Source organism: Equus caballus, chromosome 8 (assembly GCF_041296265.1).
Source record: "Equus caballus isolate H_3958 breed thoroughbred chromosome 8, TB-T2T, whole genome shotgun sequence".
NCBI classification, from domain to species: Eukaryota; Metazoa; Chordata; class Mammalia; order Perissodactyla; family Equidae; genus Equus; species Equus caballus.
This window is the reverse complement of record NC_091691.1, coordinates 78,887,547-78,905,723: the sequence shown is the minus strand read 5'-3', so window position 1 is coordinate 78,905,723 and position 18,177 is coordinate 78,887,547. Positions and strand designations below refer to the sequence as shown.

Below are 18,177 nucleotides of genomic sequence, written 5' to 3'. Positions count from 1 at the left end.
TCACTTCGTCTGAGTTTCTTTTCTACCTTTCATTTCACTGAAATATTCCCCACTCACATATTCCAAATCCATTCTTGTAGTAGAGAAACTGAACATCTAAACATATTATTACTTTAAGGAGAGAATGCACACAGAGACACAAGTACAGAAGTAACAGATAAACAACATTTAAAATTTGCATTTGAAGAGCACACTATATATATGAATATATAAAGTGGGTGTATTTATAAAGAATTCTGCAGTCTCTCTTTACAGTGTTTTTCTCAGTATTCGTGTCTGCATAATGATGCTATGAAGAGGGAGGTAAGTCAGTCCAGCTGCAGGATTGTTTATGGATGATCTTCTTGGAAAATCGAATATCATCGGTAATACCCCTGCTGTTCCAAAACCTACATTTTAAATCAACGGCCGCAGTAACCACTTCATTCATTGGAAACTGTTATTACTACTACTTGTTATTATTATTCTGTTGAGTGGAGTATGCTGCCACTTGTTAGTTATCAAGAACCATAAGTTCCCTTGAATGGAATAGTTATCTGGGGATTGAACTAAAAAGCAATCAGCTTGGTTTTTTTTCTCTCTCTCTTTCTATATTTTCCCCTGATAATCTCCTTATTATAACTGTTCAGTAGCTCTTGCATTTGTCCTGACTTGCATGTCCCACTCCTACTGAACCCATTCACTATTAAAAAAAAAAAAAAGCATTGTTTTTGAATTAAAAGAAATTAGTAGCCTACTTACAAAATAACCATAGACCTCACTGAGGTGCTTTATTTTTGAATTACAAAGTGATTCACTGTGTGTTCATAATTGCTGGATTATTGACCGCAGAAACTGTGTTTGCTCTTGACCCTACTTTGGAATTATTCCAATTTGAAAATATCGGTGGTCAATTGCTCTCTCTCAGATCACTCTGCCACTGTGTCGAGCAGTCTAGCTGAAGGCTGTTGATGGGTTTTTGAGATGATTGCACAGAAAATACTTTGGAGAAGGAAAAGATTAGATTTAAAAACATAGAACACATGAGAATGTGGCTTCATACTACACCAAGCGAGAGCAGGAGAAGAAAATCTTTCAACCTTTCCCTCCTACTATAAATAACGTCAGCTACTCCATATTCAAATACAAAATACAATGCCAAACACGTTAAATTTGCACTCTTGGGGAAAAAAAAAGCAAACGCCTGTTTGCTTTCATCTCGACCTTCTGGCTCAGTGCTCGTTAAACCAGCTGAGAAATACTCTTGGTCATGTTTGGCATGCATTTATTGGCTTTGCTATTGTTTGTTTTTAGCACTAAAACGTGTTATGCTAAAAAAGAAAAAATCCGTTGATTTTCAAGCTTCTTGGCATAAAAGTCTTCCAATTACTGGGCTATTTCTAATAAGATTAGTATTTTTTTTAACTTATGATGCTTGAATTTTCAAAGTCATATTTTAGTTTATATTTGGAAAACATGCTGGAGAAAATTCGGAAAACACTTCGTTTTAGTGGTGAATTCCTTAGGCCAGTGACTGGAGACATGGCAGGCTAGTGGCCTTCCCAATCCTGGAGCAGGTGGCCACTCTCCACAAGCCCTTCTGGGATGAGGCCAGGATCTTCTTGCTCGTTGGTCTTCTGCTGGGTTAATTGGGCCACGGTTATTCTAGACCCCAGCCTTCCAGAAACGTAGGCGTCTGTCTCCTTAATTCCTTCCTTTTCCTGTCTCTTAGTCAATCAGCAGCCAGATCCTGTAATTCTACTGACTCGAATTCATCCCCTTCATTCTTCCAACCTCACCACCTTTTCAGCCCTTGTCAATTATAACCTGGAATATTTCAATACTGGTCCCTCTTTCTCGTGTCTCCATCTTCTCCCAATTCAGACACGTCATCTGAATGATCATTCTAGAATAAAAATGTGATGCCTTCACCCTAGTTGTAATCCTTAAACATCATACCAGTAGTTACACAATATAGTCCTAACTCCTTAGTGCAGATTTGAAAATCTTTCACGGACTGACTTTTTTCTACATTCCTAGCCTAATCTCCTTCTCCTTTCTTCTCTCCATTCTCTGTGCCCTCTAGTCATGCTGATTTATTTGCAGTTCCTTGATCAAGGCATGATAAGGCCCTTTCTTATCTGTATGCTGTTCTTTTTTCCTAGAATGCCCTCTTTCTTGCCTGTCTGGCAAACTCCTATGCATTCTTCATGACTCCACCAGGAAAGTCTTTTCTGAGCAGAGCTATGCATCTCTTTTTTTTTTTTTTTGGTGGCCCCACAATACCATAGGTACATCTCTATTTTAGCTCCTTTCACCTTCTGCAAATATCTCTTGTGCACTTTGCTTCCCTTATTAAAATAGCAGCCTTCTGAAGTCTGGGAGTATGAGCTTTTCATGCAATAGAGCCTAGTGCATAGTACATCCTCAATTAATATTTATTGAATAAATTAAAGATAGCTTGTTAAGGATTGCTCATAAGGGTAATTGCTGGATATATTTCATGAATCTACCAACAAGAATGCTTTAATTTTTAGTTTTCCTGATAACATCACAACATAGAACACACTAGTGTTTATAGTGACTAGTAGTACTAGTTGAATTTGGCTTGTAAATGTGTTTTGTTCCCCTGTATAGTAGCTCTTAATTACTATTATCATTAAATTAAAATAGTAAATTATTATAATTATTACACTAAAGTTCTGACTTTCCAATTTCTGCTTAAAAAAAAGTGAAGAAATCCCAGGCCTTATTTTCCTCATGATAAGCATTACCTAACACTGTATAGCAGCTTTTCTCTTTCTGTGGGGCATGAGGGTCTCAGGTCACCGCCTGCTTTACTTTTGAGAACTGTCTGGCCCCTGCAGGCATTTGTTTTTTGACCCCAATATAGACCAATGTAACGGAGGAGCCCTGAACAGTGGGAAAAGTATTTGTGCAGAAGTAGGAACTTCTGAATCTTTGTATTTGCTTTACAATTAGTAAGTTCTGCAGCTTTATGCAAATCTACTAATGTTTTGGGTCATAAGTTTTTTTAACCTGTCCATATTAGAAAAATGGGCTAGAGCAGTATGTTTCAGAGTTTCAGCAATGCCCATCAAGACAGGTGGATGGGGAGAGCTGAGGAAGGCTGAGAAGGCCCCCTATCTATATCTAGATGAGCACTCCTGCACTTGGGTTGTTTTTTTATATCCTGATGCCATATAACAGTTAACAAATGGGCTCTGATACTAAATAAAAGCTAGAAAACCACCAAGTTAGATGGTATCTAAAGGACCTATCAGTTGGAAATAATATTGTTATAATTATGATCTTTAATCATGGCCAAGGTACACTAAAGTTATATTTTTTGCCTGTCTTCATTTAGTTAACACAAGTGCTCAGCCTACCTTTTATTAATAACCAACAATTATGAGTTGTAATTTTAGCTGGAACATAATTTCTTTGCAGTGTTAGCTCTATTGTGAAAACTCTACACAGTTCTAACTGCTCTTGACAGATGAGAAATAGGAGAAGGTCTCTTTTTATAACGAAGATTATGAATGTCACTCTGAGACATTCATGTTAGAATAGAGTTTAGTCTTCCAAAAGGGACAGAGGCATAAAAAAATCACTTTCCATAACTGCATTACATTCCTTCTCCATCACCTAAAGGACAGTGTAATACCAAGTTCTAATAATGCTCATTTGATTGACTCTGCCCAAACAGGCTTTTATCAGGCACAAGCTACTTCTCTGTGATGGATGACTATGGTTTATGGTGCAGATCTCATTTGCAAACGGAGTTTGAAAATTCCCCTTCACTGGCAGAATTCTGATGAAGCCTGTACCATCATTATTGCACTCTAAACTCATTAGAATAAAAAGAAGGAAAGAGTGGCTGAGCTTTACGGATGATTTGCTAATCTTGTTGTGTGAGAATAATACATTTAATTTTCTTTTGTGGGACCTGACCCATCTTGAACTTTTGTTTGCTGTTACTTGCCAGATTCCTTTAGGTGCTTGGAGTACTTCCTTTTGTACCTTTAAGGTTAAAGAAGGGCAGTACTCAAATCAAATCCAGCTAGAAAATACCTCTATGGATTCAAATTTCCCAAAATGACTATGTCAGGCTGAAGAAGATGAAAATGCTGGTGTTTAAAAATTCAACAGCAAGCTCTTTGAAAAGGAGAGAAATGGAAGAGGAATGTTCAAAGACAAATAATTGTGTATTGGGTGGTTTTTTTGAGTGATGGTAGGATTTAAAACAATGTACTCCAGAAAAAAATTAAGGTAAAAATAAAATAAGTAAGAGCAGATCCATAACATTTCATAGGCTTGCACGAAAGAGCACCTTGGGAAGCATGGAAGAATAAAACACAGACATAATACGCTTCTTCACACTCGAGTAGATACAAACATTTCTTACTCCAAAATCTTGGACACTCACCCTGTTTTTGTGGGCCTCTTGTTGTTCCCCCCGCTATCGTGCTGTAAGGATTGCTGTTTATTAAAATAAACGGTCTCAGGCAAATGAACATCTCTCATGACTTTCCAGCTACTCTCGAAGTCAGTGATAAAAATCAGTGATTCCAAATTCTCAGTGATTTTCATAGGAAATTAATCATAGGAAGATGGTATTGACTGTTTTCTCATGTCCGCAGCCTCAAGGCAAACTTGAGAAAGAGAAATGCACCCACAGATTTGCCATTAAGTCCGCATCAAGTGATCCCCAGACTGCCGTATCAGTTTCTATGGTTTATAGCAACAGTAGTCTATTCAAAGTAGATTTCCATTGTACTATGAAATTACTTGTACCTTTATGGTTTGTGAATTTACACAGGACACTTACAGAGATGATTCTCCTTTAGCTTTCCTTTCTCTGTGCCCTCAATGAACTTCCTTGAAAGAAGAGCCTTGGCACAATTATGGCCAATTCTGATTGGTACAAATCTGCACATGAATTATCAGAAAATGACTGATTTCCCCATATAGCAATGGTGCTTAAGACTCAGAAAGTGTGAAATGAAAAACTTAATGTTCTCCTAACAGTGCAATTTAGAATAATGTCAATATACCACATGCTAGTTTTTCAAATCTTGCATTTAAAAAATAAAATCAAATCAAAATGGCGAGTTCTCATTGTGTGAGACATTTATTATGCAATATCACTCTTTTCCAACTCATCTCTCAATTGTTGAGGGCACTGAGCAAAAGAAGCTGCACCATTAAATGTCAGCGCTATAATTCACACTCAATGGGCAGGCAAACAGCCCTTTTCACAGGCCTGAAATAAATGGATGTAGAAGCACTATAAATATCGAGCTAACTTATTAAAAACAAAAAGAAATAAATGATAAAAGGAAAAAAATCCAAAAGAATTTCACCAAGCGTCTAAGGACTATCCTTGTGGATTCTCACTCTGAAGCAGGTGAGCATGAATGCTCTCTCAGGAGAAATTTTTAAAGGGAAAGGATATATTAGTCTGATGGAATTCTCTTGAAGATTCCATCTTTTGTAACTAGCCCTGATGAAAGGCAAGGAGATAGAAGGGGCGTGTTCAAATTGGGGTCCGCTGAGAATTCTGCTCTTAGCAGGGCCAGCAATAGCCACAGGAAAGAGTGAAATCCCTGCTCCTTATTCAATACCCCTTTGTCACATTCTCCTCTCTTAAATCCAACCATGTTTATGCCTTAATCTCCAAATTTGCCCCATCTAAACTACATGCTGTCCCTTCTTTCCTGGGAGAACATCTATCCCCCAATTCATTCTTTATATGTTTTCATTATTTGTTCGTTCATTTATTAACTGAACTGTTTATTTAATAAGCAAATATTTATTGAGAACTCAGATTCTGTGAAACAGAGATACCTAAAGTTCCTCTCTGTTGAAGGATCCTTTCCTATGTCACAGCCCTTAGAAGTCTGTGATTTAATAGGTTGAATTAATCTATGTTAAAGTTTCCATAGACCTTGTTATCTTGAAACCAAAATTCAAACCCTAACCCCAAGCCAGATCCTATGTGTACCTTTTAACAGGAACTCAGTGTCTTATCCCTGGAGTTACTGATGTAAGAACTTTGAATACAGCAGCAAGGTCAGCAATGGCCCATACCCTGCACCTGAAATGACATTTTTTTATCCTAATATATATTTGAGCCAGAGGCAAGGAAACACAGGAGATTAGGGGATTAAGGGCCATGCCCCAAACTAAACTATCACTAATGTGTTCCTAATTCTGGCTGATATGTTTCTTCACTTCAAGCTTAAGTATTTTATTGATACATACTTTCCATCTCTTGCAATAAGAGACCACCTACGTTTTGTCTGGTGATCAGAGAACCTATACAAATAGATATAGCACAGCACTCCCAAAATATTAAAAGACGGGTGTGTTTACTTATGCTTTCCCCTGCTGCACTTCCCTAACCAAGAAACCTGGAAGAAAATGTATATTAAATTTTGATCTAATTTTCCTCGTTCATCTGGCTCCCATCCTCTATAGGAACAACAGGACCTCAATAAGTATGAAGAAAATTCATTATTCCCTTTGCTGAAAAGAAGAGGAAAAGTGTTTAGCCACTGTTCACACCTCTTCAACTGATCTTTCCAAGTCTTCCTAGTTTCCGAAGAGTGGGAATTATGGGTCCCTTGGGTTCATTGCTGTTCAGTCAAGACCATGAGTAATTTATCTAATGTACCCCAATAACCCGTTTTACTGCATAATACATTTTGTGGCATTTAATAGTAGCTTATCTGCTAAGCTTAGAGGTGGAGTGTAGAAAATGGTAATGAAATAGTGGTGCCACTTGGAAGTCTGAAGTGCTAAGTAAATACATAGTACCGCTTTCTTATTGTCACCTCATTCTATTAAGGTGTGAAGAATATGCATTTTAATTTATTTCTCAATCTACATAGAGGATTGGTTTTTAGAGTTCTTTGTTTATATCAGTGCCCAAGTGTAACTTTTGAATGGTTCCATTTTCACATAATTTTTAAACATTTGTTTGGAGCAATCAGTGTATAGTGTTTTCAGCTTTATACCTAAATCTTGCAGAATTTTCCAAAGGGAAGATAGTCTGTGAGCTCAGTAGATTGTGTAAATGTGAAAAATTAATAAATTTATGCTTCATGGTTCCAGGTGGGCCATTAGAACTGAAACTATCTTTTTTACAGCACTCTTAGTAACCCAAAATAACATCTGTTGCAATGCCACATAGAGAAATAGTGTTTTAGGATTCTCTTGACTAAAACGAAGAGACCAACCAGGGTGGCAGAAATCCATGTTGCTCAATATCATTTTTGCACGTTGCAAAGTTGCAATTGCCCATCAACAACTCTGTGCATGTCGAGAACACAGCAGAGGCATGGAAATTGGTGACTGGGATCTTTTTTTTGAAACTAGGGATGGTTAATCATGGTAACAACAATGGCATCTAATCAGCAAGTCTATATGTATCACTGTTCTACACAAAGCCTTCTTCTTTCCATTGGCTCTTAATTCTAGTATCTGTGGAAAGGAGTGAGTGAAGACAAGTCTAGCTTAGAATTTGGCATCTAAATACTCATTTAAAGCTAACTAGATGAAAATTCAAATAGACCTCCTCGACTGAGTGAGTTCTAGAGGAGCTGTAATATTTGCTACAATTAAAAAGGGAAGGGGAAGAAGATGCTCTGAATTTAAGCCCTCTGCTTGAGTATAGGGGGACAGTCATTTCTGTTTAAGATAGTCTGGACCCAGCGGTTAAAAGTTACCTGAGAAGAGACAACTGGGATAAATATAAAGTAAAACATAAACCCATCTCCTGTCATATGCCAACAAAAATACAATTTAAAAAGGAATCTCGATTCATTTTCTTCTTTTGTCTTATAACCATAAAACTCTAGTTAGAGTAAGGGATAAAAGCCCTGTGCAAGCCTATGTGCGGAATATGTGTCCATATCTTTAACCATCCTGGGGCTGTTATTTAAACTGTTGCTCTGAGAATGACTGTCTCTCCTCTGAGGCTGTCCCACAACCTTTTCACTATTTCTGGCTCCATCTGTTCCAGCCTATTTCCAGCTGCTGTTCAGAGGAAAGGCCATGGTAATTATCTCCTTAACACATAATTTATCTTGCTGGGACCATCTTTGGACTGCCAGTCTATTGAGAGCCCCAGTGTGTTCTCTTTCTGCCACGTGGCTATGAGCTAACCTGAGCCATCCGTCTCGGGTAGGATGTACTATATCTACATGCCTCCACTCAGTCTAGTCTTTAAAAGCCCTATCTCCTGCCAAAATTTCTTTCCTATTTGGCAATTTGACATCTCAAAGAGACCAGAACATTTTCTTCCCTAATACTTAAAACTGCATTCAAAAGAAAAATAAGTAATGCTAACTTCACCGTGAATACCTAAACAGTTGTGATAAATAGTGAAAAGAATGTGGTCTTTAGTCTTTGTATAGACAGAATTCAATTTCCAGTAATAATAGGCAAATCTCTTCACCACTCAGAGCATGTTTCCCTGTCTGCAAAATGGGAAACTGAATAATTAATTACTCAGAAGATCATTCAGAGGACTAAATGCGGTAGCAGAAAGAGCAGAGCATCTCACATTTTAATGTGCATAGGAAGCACCTGGGAATCTTGTTACAGTGCAGATTCTGACTTGGTAGGTCCCCAGATTGCATTTGTAACAAGCTCCTGGGTGAAGGTGATGCTGCAACCCGTGGGCAACACCTTGAGTAGCAACACTGGAGGCCGCTATGTAGAAGACCTGTCACAATATGGCCCTTTGGTTCACTAGAGTCTAGAAGGATTCATCCACTATCATGTTCACCACTAATACCCTATCTCAGAATGCACATACTCAGAATTACTTCTTTGAGTTAAATAATTAATGCGGGAAAAGGCTTTTCAGAAGACAGTGTAAAAAGTATTCACACACGTTACTTGGAGATTTCCACCAGCCCTTTCCTTCTCCCTTTAGTCCAGAAGAGCTTTGTGACATTCATCTCCAGGCATTAGAAAAACAGTCATTGCATTTTCTCCTTTCGGGGCTAGCCCCTCAGAGTGTAGGAGAGACTCACTGCTTGCAGTAAAACTAAGATCTGAGTGGGTGGAATGATCTACGTGTGATGGACATCCCAGAGTTTCCAGAGAGAACTTTGGGCTGAATAGGAAGAGAAAGGAAAGAAACAAAATACTCTTTGGGAAGATAGTTGCCGTGGGTCATCCTAACTTGGCTGAGGCTTTCCTGGCCCTGCTGGCAGAATTAAGAGTATTTTTTTATTGAGTTCATATTGGTTTATAACATTGTATAAATTTCAGTTGTACATTATTATATTTCAGCTTGTGTAGAGACTGCATCATGTTCACCACCTATAGTCTAGTTTTTATTCATCACCATATGTACCCCTTTACCTCTTTCATCCTCCCCGCACCCCCTTCCCCTCTGGTAACCACCAATTTGTTCTCCTTATCTATGTGTTTCTATGTTTGCTTCTCTTCCACATGAGTAAAATCACATGGTAAGAAATGAAAGTGTTTTACTGGAGTTGGGAACTTACAAGAGCTCCTGTTCCCTCACTCACAGGCAGAGGCCAATGCAGGGAGGAGGCGGAAGAGTGATCATCCACAGGTCTGTAATGGAGCTTCCTGCCTCACCACGGGCAGCAAGAGTGATGCTCCTTTAAGCGAACATGCCCATCGAGGCCAGAATAAACCCGGCCTCAGGAATGGCAAGTATCAATCTCAAAAGCTGGCAGCAGAGCAGGTGGCCTGGGTGGGAAGGCCAGGAAGGTGGATTGCTATCACTGTGGTGATAAATGCGAAAGGCAGCTCCACTCAACAAGAGGGTGACGAGAAACCAGTCAGAGCTGGGTAAGCCTCTGAGCAGTTCTGAACAGTGACAAAGCTGCAGGGATTAGGGAGCATTAGCGAGTGTGGTCCCATCCACCTGGGGCTCGATGAGGAGGTAGCAATCACAGCCAGGCAGAGCGGACACTCTGCAGCTCTTACTGCCACCCCATCCCTGAAAAAGACCGCTGAGAAATAGAAAAATTCAAGCAGGGGTGCAAGGGAACTCGCTGAAGGAAGACAGAGCTATTTAACTCTTTCTTATACATGCACACACACACACCCCGGCAAACTGGGCCTGGAGTTCCATGGTGCAGAAAAGCAATCAGCAAGGTGGCAAGGAAAACTGCTGAAGGAGAAATACTATAAATGGCAAAGGCCTGACAGGTTAGCCAGGCAAGAAGGTGAGCAGATTAGAGAGGGGATTGAAAATGCACAGCGCTAATACTGGCCTCATGGGGCCAGAATCTGAGTACACACCCAGGAAGAAGCTGATAATACCAGAGAGACAAATTCAAGCCTGGAAACAGTCAAGGATTACTAAATCAGCTAATTCTTGCAAAGCACTACGATTCTCTGGGAAGAAAACTAAAAAGAACAAACTGATTGTAATCTAGAAGGACAAACGCGTATGCATAGATTTACTGGTATGAGAAATATAGGCTTGGGTTGGGGTAGACAATGCTATCAAGACTCAAAAGAAAAAGACTTTCCTGCAGAATCCAGGAGGACCCCAGAAAGAAGGGAGCTCGGGGTGGGTGGCGAGGGGTGCGGGGGGAGCAGTGACGAGATGTCTGGTCCTTAAAGTGTTAACAAGAAAATAAGTGGACATCACCTTACTCTTATTTTAAGAGAAAATTTTAGTGATATATTTAGCAAATGGAAAATAGTAACCAAAAGGTTACAAGGCCCCTAAATTCTTTTGCCTTTTTAAAAGGTCTCTGGTCATGAAAATTTCAAAATCTGCCAGTTTATTAACACTGTCACATATGCATACAATCATAAAGTGAAACAGAGAACTAATTTAATTATCTAAAATCGTTCACGTAGCATGTCACTGCAGTTCTAGTGATAGATTTCCTGAAAAAACGGTTTTACAGGGCATTGAATTTTATGAGTAATTGTAGCAATTTAACACTTTGTCTAAATCAGGGTTTCTTAAACTAGGTACTATTGAGATTTTGGACCAAACAGTTCTTAGTTGTGGGGGCTATCCTGTGCATTTAGGATGTTTAGCTGGATTTCTAACCTCTACTTACTAGCAGCCAGGAGCACCCTCCAGTTGTGACAACCAAACCTATCTCTAGACACTGCCAAATATCCCCAGGGGTGCAAAATTATTCCCATTTGAGAATAAGCAGTCTATGGTATATCAAATTCTAGATACCTAGCTAGCTACATAGGCAAATCCAAGGGTGACAGGTGTAGAGAAATCAAGGATTTTATGCATTCATCAGAAAATGGATTATATAACTATTCAACACCTTCTAAGGATTTTCTAAGATTCTCTGATTTTGCAAGAAGCTGCTGATCAATAATCAAAATGGCCTCACACCCCACATTTGATTAGTAGCTCCTGCTTTCCATCTCACTTGTGTCCTCTGGACCCACAAGTGTGATGGCTTTTACCAGTTTGGTCTAGCGTGACTGCCATACTCAGGTTCAGTTGCCATGACTCATATCACAGGACATATGCCACGACTTGAGTCTCAGCATATAACCATTATCAAATGCTACATCCTAAAATATGAACGAATTCTATTTGATTTGTAGTTGTGAAAGGGGCAAAAATAGACAAGCGTAAGAATGTTACTTATTGTTGATAACAAAATGAAATAATCAGATTCAGAAAAAGAAGTCTAGAGTTAAATTTAAAGGACAGATTAAAAACAATCTCTTGCCTGTTTACAATTGTTCTACAATTTTTTATAGCTTTGCTTTTTCATGAACTACGACAAAAACTCATTGCTAATGTGTTATAATTCATGCAGGGTTTGCTTTAGGTTTTTTGTTGTGATGGGTAAGCAATTTTTAGCGTATCTAAGAAACGATTTCTTTTTACCAAATTGTTGTGCACTGCAAGAGATGTGAAGTCAGACTGGAAATGCTATAAAAAAAAAAGAGCACTGAGTTGGGTCAAACTCCAGTCCCAGCATCCACTGATCTTTGAGCCTCCAGCACCTCATCTGTAATATGGGACTAATACTGCTCTGCCCTTCACAACCAAATGAGATTCAAATGAAGGAATGCATAGGAAATCAATGTGAGTACTGTACACATATAAGAAATTAAGATTATATTTAAACATGATTCTGAAATTAAAAGTTCTTCCATCCAAGTGTTTCAATGAAGGCAAAAGAGCTTAATTAAAAAACATTACTCATGGGGCCAGCCTCATGGCCGAGTGGTTAAGTTCACGTGCTCTGCTTTGGTGGCCCAGAGTTTCACCAGTTCGGATCCTGGCCCAGACCTAGCACCACTCATCAAGTGATACTGAGGCGGCATCCCACGTAACACAACTAGAAGGATCTACAACTAGAATATACAACTATGTACTGGCGGGCTTTGAGGAGAAGAAGAAGAAAACAAAAGGTTGGCAACAGATGATAGCCCAGGGCCAACCTTTAAAACAAAAAAAAAATATTACTGAGTGCACAGAAACTCTAATTAATAGATTTCCTATTTAGTTTTCTGGGTATACATCTCTCAAATATCTGGTTAAATAAATTTGGAGATATTAAAAAATGAATAAAATCCTCATATCATCCATAAACCTCATTAACAAGAATAGGCTCAATTGATTTTTTTCACCAGTTGAGTAAATCAATCAATCAGTGATTCACTTCAGATTCTTTGGTGTTTGTGTTTATTCGCCTATGTCCAGATGAAAGGCCTAAACTGCTGTGAGTGGCCAGAAGTTAGAGAGCAGAGGGAACCTGAAAGATGGATGGTCAGGGCAGAATTACCCTTTGCCAGTTTCCCTCCCTCCAGTTTCCAGGGCAGTCAACATCTGGGCCAGTATAATCCACAGGTGAGTTCAAACAGCACTCCTGCACACTGCAGGTCTCGAAACAAATCCACCCATAGTACTTGGTTTTGACTATGTAGCCTAAAAAAAAAAAAATAGATTAATAGTATATTTAATCATAACGTCCATAAATGATTATAAAGTATTAAACGTCTTTCAGAATTTGACTTGTTTTTATCCTCAGTCAATTCTCCTTGCATTAAAGAATCATTTATGCAAATGCAACATGAGGCAGAAGGGAGAGATAAAAAGCTACCTAAGACCTTATGAATGACTACATTCAGCATGTCTGAAATTATTTGTTTTTCTTTAGTGAAATTATATTATACACTGTCAAAAGAACCGCTCCCTTGCACTAATGGCATCAGAGGGCGCTTAGGCAAAGATTAGATGTGAGAAGCAGGAGAGATTTCTGTATTTGATTCCTATTGAATATGAAAGGTACATAATGTATACAGAATCAGAATAAGGAGAACACATCAAAGAAGTTAAAGTCTGCCACTGAGCCACAAATGTCCTCATACATCAAAGGAGACCCAAGTCAGTAGGATAAACCTCCAGCCTAGGTAGCCAGACCTGGGCCTGTCTGCTCCGGATCATGAGAGCCATGCATTATTAAAGAAACAACAAGATACATGCAACACATTGGAGATAAGCAGTGGTCAATGCATCCCAGGGAAGTAGCAACGAGGGGCAAACAAGGAGCAGCAATGTTTTCAAAGCTTGAATAAAACCAAAAAAAGAAAATGCTGTTGGGGGAGAGAAGATAAAAGCGGTAACAGGGCAACAAGGGGTGTGCTAGAGATAACGTAGGAGACAGAGGAATCAGCAGAGGCCGTTCTGACATTTCCACTTTGCTGAAATGCACTTGGGTTTTGAAGATGTCAGAGTCTGAGGGATGATTTCTCCAGCTGAGCTCCAAGGGATCATGAAGCGAGACGGATGGATGGACAGAAAGTCATTCCCCCTTCAGCGAGAATGGGCAGCGAAGATGAATCAAATGGGGCTTGATATTTCTGTTTGTTACACGGAGCTCACTGGTGAGACACTTCGTGGGTGGTAGTTCTGCCCAGTGAAGAAAGGCTAGTGTCCCAGGAAGACTGTTGCAGCCCAAAAATTTCGGATTCAGGGCCAGCCCGAGTGGAGCCACGCCCCCTCATCAGGCTTCCTGCAGTAGTGCTCAGCAAGCATTTCAACTGGCCTTTGAACCATAAACTACTCTAATTCTCTGAAACCACAATGTAGTATTTAGCTTTAAGATGAGCAATGATTTAAAAAAAATTTTTAAGAACACAGAAAAACCACAAAGTGTTTTCCCTGTTGAATATGCCACACCTAGTTCAGTCCCTGGCACTATCCGATTTCTCAAAAAATATCTGTGGAATGGATATTGAAAGGGACAGGGGCATAACTGTTACAGCCCCTAAGAATGCTCATGCGTTGGTTCAGAAAGAGAGTGAATGCTGACTTTCCTTAAAGTTCTCTTCCTTTTTCCTTTCTGGTTTCTTTCATATATATTTTTTCCATCAATTTTTACCTTTGGGTCCAGAGCAGTGGTTCACAGACCTGAGCAAGCATCAAAATCTTCGAGAGGACTTGTAAAAATGCAGCTCACTGGGTCCCAGCATTTCTGATTTCAGATCTCCCCAGCATTACTGTGTCGGATTTCTGATTCAGTAGGTTTGGATTGGGGTCCCGGAATTAGAAATTCTAACAAGTTCCCTGGTGCCGCTGGTGCTGGTGGTCCCCGGATCACACTGTGGAAGACCTCTGGTTTATTTTACTCAGCCATTAAAACGAATGAAATCTTGCCATTTTCAACAATGTAGATGGACTTAGAGGGTATTATGCTAAGTGAAATAAGTCAGACAGAGAAAGACAAATACTGTATGTTTTTACTTACATGTGGAATCTAAAAAAAACAACAAATGAACAAATATAACAAAACAGAAACAAACTCAGAGACATAGAGAACAAACTAGAGGTTGCCGGAGGGGAGAGGGATGAGGGGATGGATGAAATAGGTAAAGAAGATCAAGAGGTAAAGCATTCCAGTTACAAAATAAATAAGTCACGGGGATTTAATGGTCGGCATAGGGAATATAATCAATAATGTTGTGATAACTTTTTATGGTGACAGATGGGAATTAGACTTAGTATGGTGATCATTTCATAATGCACAAAAATATCAAATCATTATGTTGTACACCTGAAACTAATATTGTATGCCAATTATACTTCAATAAAATAATAAAGAAAACCTCTGGTCTAGGGTATTAATGGCAAGTCGAAGTATCTTTCTAAGATGGACTACAATATATGTCCATCTTTTGATGAGCTGATCTCTCCAGTTTTGTGGGATGAACCTAAACTACTTATTTGATCCAAACATTTGAATAAGGAATTTGTAAGTTCTAAATAGAGTTGGGTATTAAAAGATGACCAAGAAGTTTTATAAAAAGTGCTTTGAATGGTTCAGTGAAAGCAGTGGTGCTCTCAGCGACAGCCTGGGGTTTTCTTAGTTAAAAGATTTATTATTTGAGTGCTTTCCCCACCACTAAATTCACTGTGTGAGTTCTTTCAGCATTGTTTTATTTCTTCCTGAACAACTGTGTTTCACTCTAACTGAAAATTGCCTATTGGAAATCACATATCTGGGAAGCTACACACATCGACTGGCTTATTTCACAGAGGACTTGCACAGTTCCTCTTTGTTATTTGCATTAGACATTAGAGATCAGAATTAATGAAGAGTTTTATGATCATCCTCCACAGATTTATACCTCAAACCCAATGCATCCAACTCCACTCATCATCTACCAGGCTCGCCCAGCCCCAAGCTTTCTCTTCCCCAGCAAACAGCATCATCAGCTACTTGGCTGACTTAGGCAAGAACCTCTGAGTCACATTTGACTCTTCCTTCTCCCCACATCTCGCATCCAATTGCCCAAAGCATTTTTTATTCTACTTTTTTTTTTTTAAAAAGACTTTATTTTTTCCTTTTTCTCCCCAAAGCCCCCCGGTACATAGTTGTGTATTCTTCGTTGTGGGTTCTTCTAGTTGTGGCATGTGGGACGCTGCCTCAGCGTGGTCTGATGAGCAGTGCCATGTCCGTGCCCAGGATTCGAACTAACGAAACACTGGACCGCCTGAGCGGAGCGCGCGAACTTAACCACTCGGCCACGGGGCCAGCCCCTATTCTACTTTTAAAGTATGCTGTACCCACATCTTTTTTCTCCCTCACATTGGTGCTTTAGCCCAGAAATACATCCTCATTCACAGGGACCACTGCTGAAACCCCCGACTACTTTCTCATCTTCAGTTTTTCTCCATTTTCATTTTCCTTTCATTCAGCTCTCAGCATAATGTTTCTGAGAGATGCATTCCTACTACCCTCTTACCTAAAAACCTCCCTAGATTGCTGCTACGAAGAGAATGAAGATGGGTCTTCCCTTGGGGGCTCAAAAAGTCCTTCCAGCCCAGCCAGGTCCCAGCTCACCTTTTCAGGTAAAACTTTCATTCCACGTATATATTACATGTACTTTATGCTATGCTATGATCTGCTTTATGCTCTGCACAGCTTGCACCTTATCATATACTTTAAATATTCTTGCACACCTTACCTACCTCTCAAATCTTGTAAATCTTACCATGCTCAGCTCAAAAACCATTATTTCTTTCTAGCCTCATACCCTACTCACTTCTGGACTCGGCTGAGCAAAATCTGCTTTTCCTTCTACTCTATAAGCTTCTTAAGAGGAGGAACCAGGTTTTAATTACTTTTGGATTCCCCAAAGTAATATATGTTGTAGAATATCTACGACAATTACTGGTAATAAACAAATGCCTCATGGAGTTGGATATAATCAAATCAAGATTTGTCATAATGGAGATATGTTTGGATGAATGTTATTCTGATAGAATGACAGTATTCTCAAATTAGAGATTTAAAAATCACAGCTATCTTGTGTTTTAGATTAGGCTTAGTTGATCGAAACAGATCAGAGGAGCCTTATGTAGATATGTGTTTTTCAGGTACATAAAACATAAATTCAAAGAAGCCCACAGTAAATTCATTTGATCATATGGAAAGGGTTCACGCAGCCAAATAAAGTTAAAAAAACATTTTTGATGGTGAAGACATTAATATGCTCTTATGATTCTAATATCAAATTTTAAGAGTGCTTTAGCATCCGAAAAAGCAGCAGATGTTTCCTAGAAAACTCAAAGGGTGGTGTACTCTAGTAGAAAGAGCAGGGGCTGTGGGTTCACACATACCTTGGTGTGAGTACCAGCTTTGTCACTTACCAGTTGTGTGTTTTTGAGCAATTTATTTAACCAGCCTGAGTCTTAATTTCCTCATTGTAAAATAGAGATAGTAACACCTAACGTAGAGGTTGGTGACTAGACTAAATGAGACAACGTGCATAAAGTGCTTAGCACAGTGCCTAGTACTTAGCAGGCACTCAATAAATGAGCCACAAACACAGTTACGAGGACACAGGTAAAAATTAGTCACTCTTTGTATTGTGTAAATGTGCATAAATTTTGGAAAGGCATGGGGAGGTTTAGATAGCACAATTAAAAAAGCAAAGAGAGAATAGGAGTTGGTGATGACGGCAGGAAGAGATTGAACAAAAGTATTCATCTATCTGCATATTTTTCTCTTCTAAAACACGAACAGTTCAGCTGAGGAGTATTTCAAAGGTAGTCTATTGCTTCTACCATGTTCATATGTGTGGCTTTACTAGTCAGAGTGTTAAATTCCCCATTGTTCAATTATACACTTTGCATTCCTCAAATGTTTCCAGGGGCTAAAGAAAACGTAGTTGGATTAATAACATATCTGCTGATAAAAGAGCCAGAGCCTTTTGTTAGTTTGCTTGTCTGGTGCTTTATTTCAATGAAATAAAGATTTTTAAAATTATAACTAATTACCATGGCTTTTTCTTTCTTCCACATAATGCCTAGTACCAAGTTTATACTCTGAAACAGTTTGGTAACAATAAGGCTAATGATGACAATAATAATTTACAGCAGTAAATGGTTCAATTAAAAGCACATTTGATTAAATCATCCATTAAACTCTAAAAACAGGTGTATAGTTTATTATTGTTGGGTTTCAAACCTCCATATTAAAACACAAATCTTCTTTGAGGGAAGTGCATCTGCCTTCAGCTCCACCTAATACTATTCTTTCTAGGTATGTTGTAAACTTTGAATTTCCCTCCTAATTATGAGAAAACACCTTTGTTATATGTCCAGCTACTCTTACTATGGCACACACAAAAAAATTGCTTTTTTTACTTTTCCTGCACTAACGTTGTTAACATATTCTCTGAAATCTTCACATA

The 18,177-nt window shown here is 38.9% G+C and overlaps 1 protein-coding gene across 1 annotated transcript in view; it reads right to left on the bottom strand.

Annotated features, from left to right (window-relative positions):
• The window catches only part of DCC (DCC netrin 1 receptor), a 1,092,740-nt gene that overhangs the window by 996,315 nt on the left and 78,248 nt on the right, over window positions 1-18,177 (bottom strand). The window lies entirely within an intron of this gene.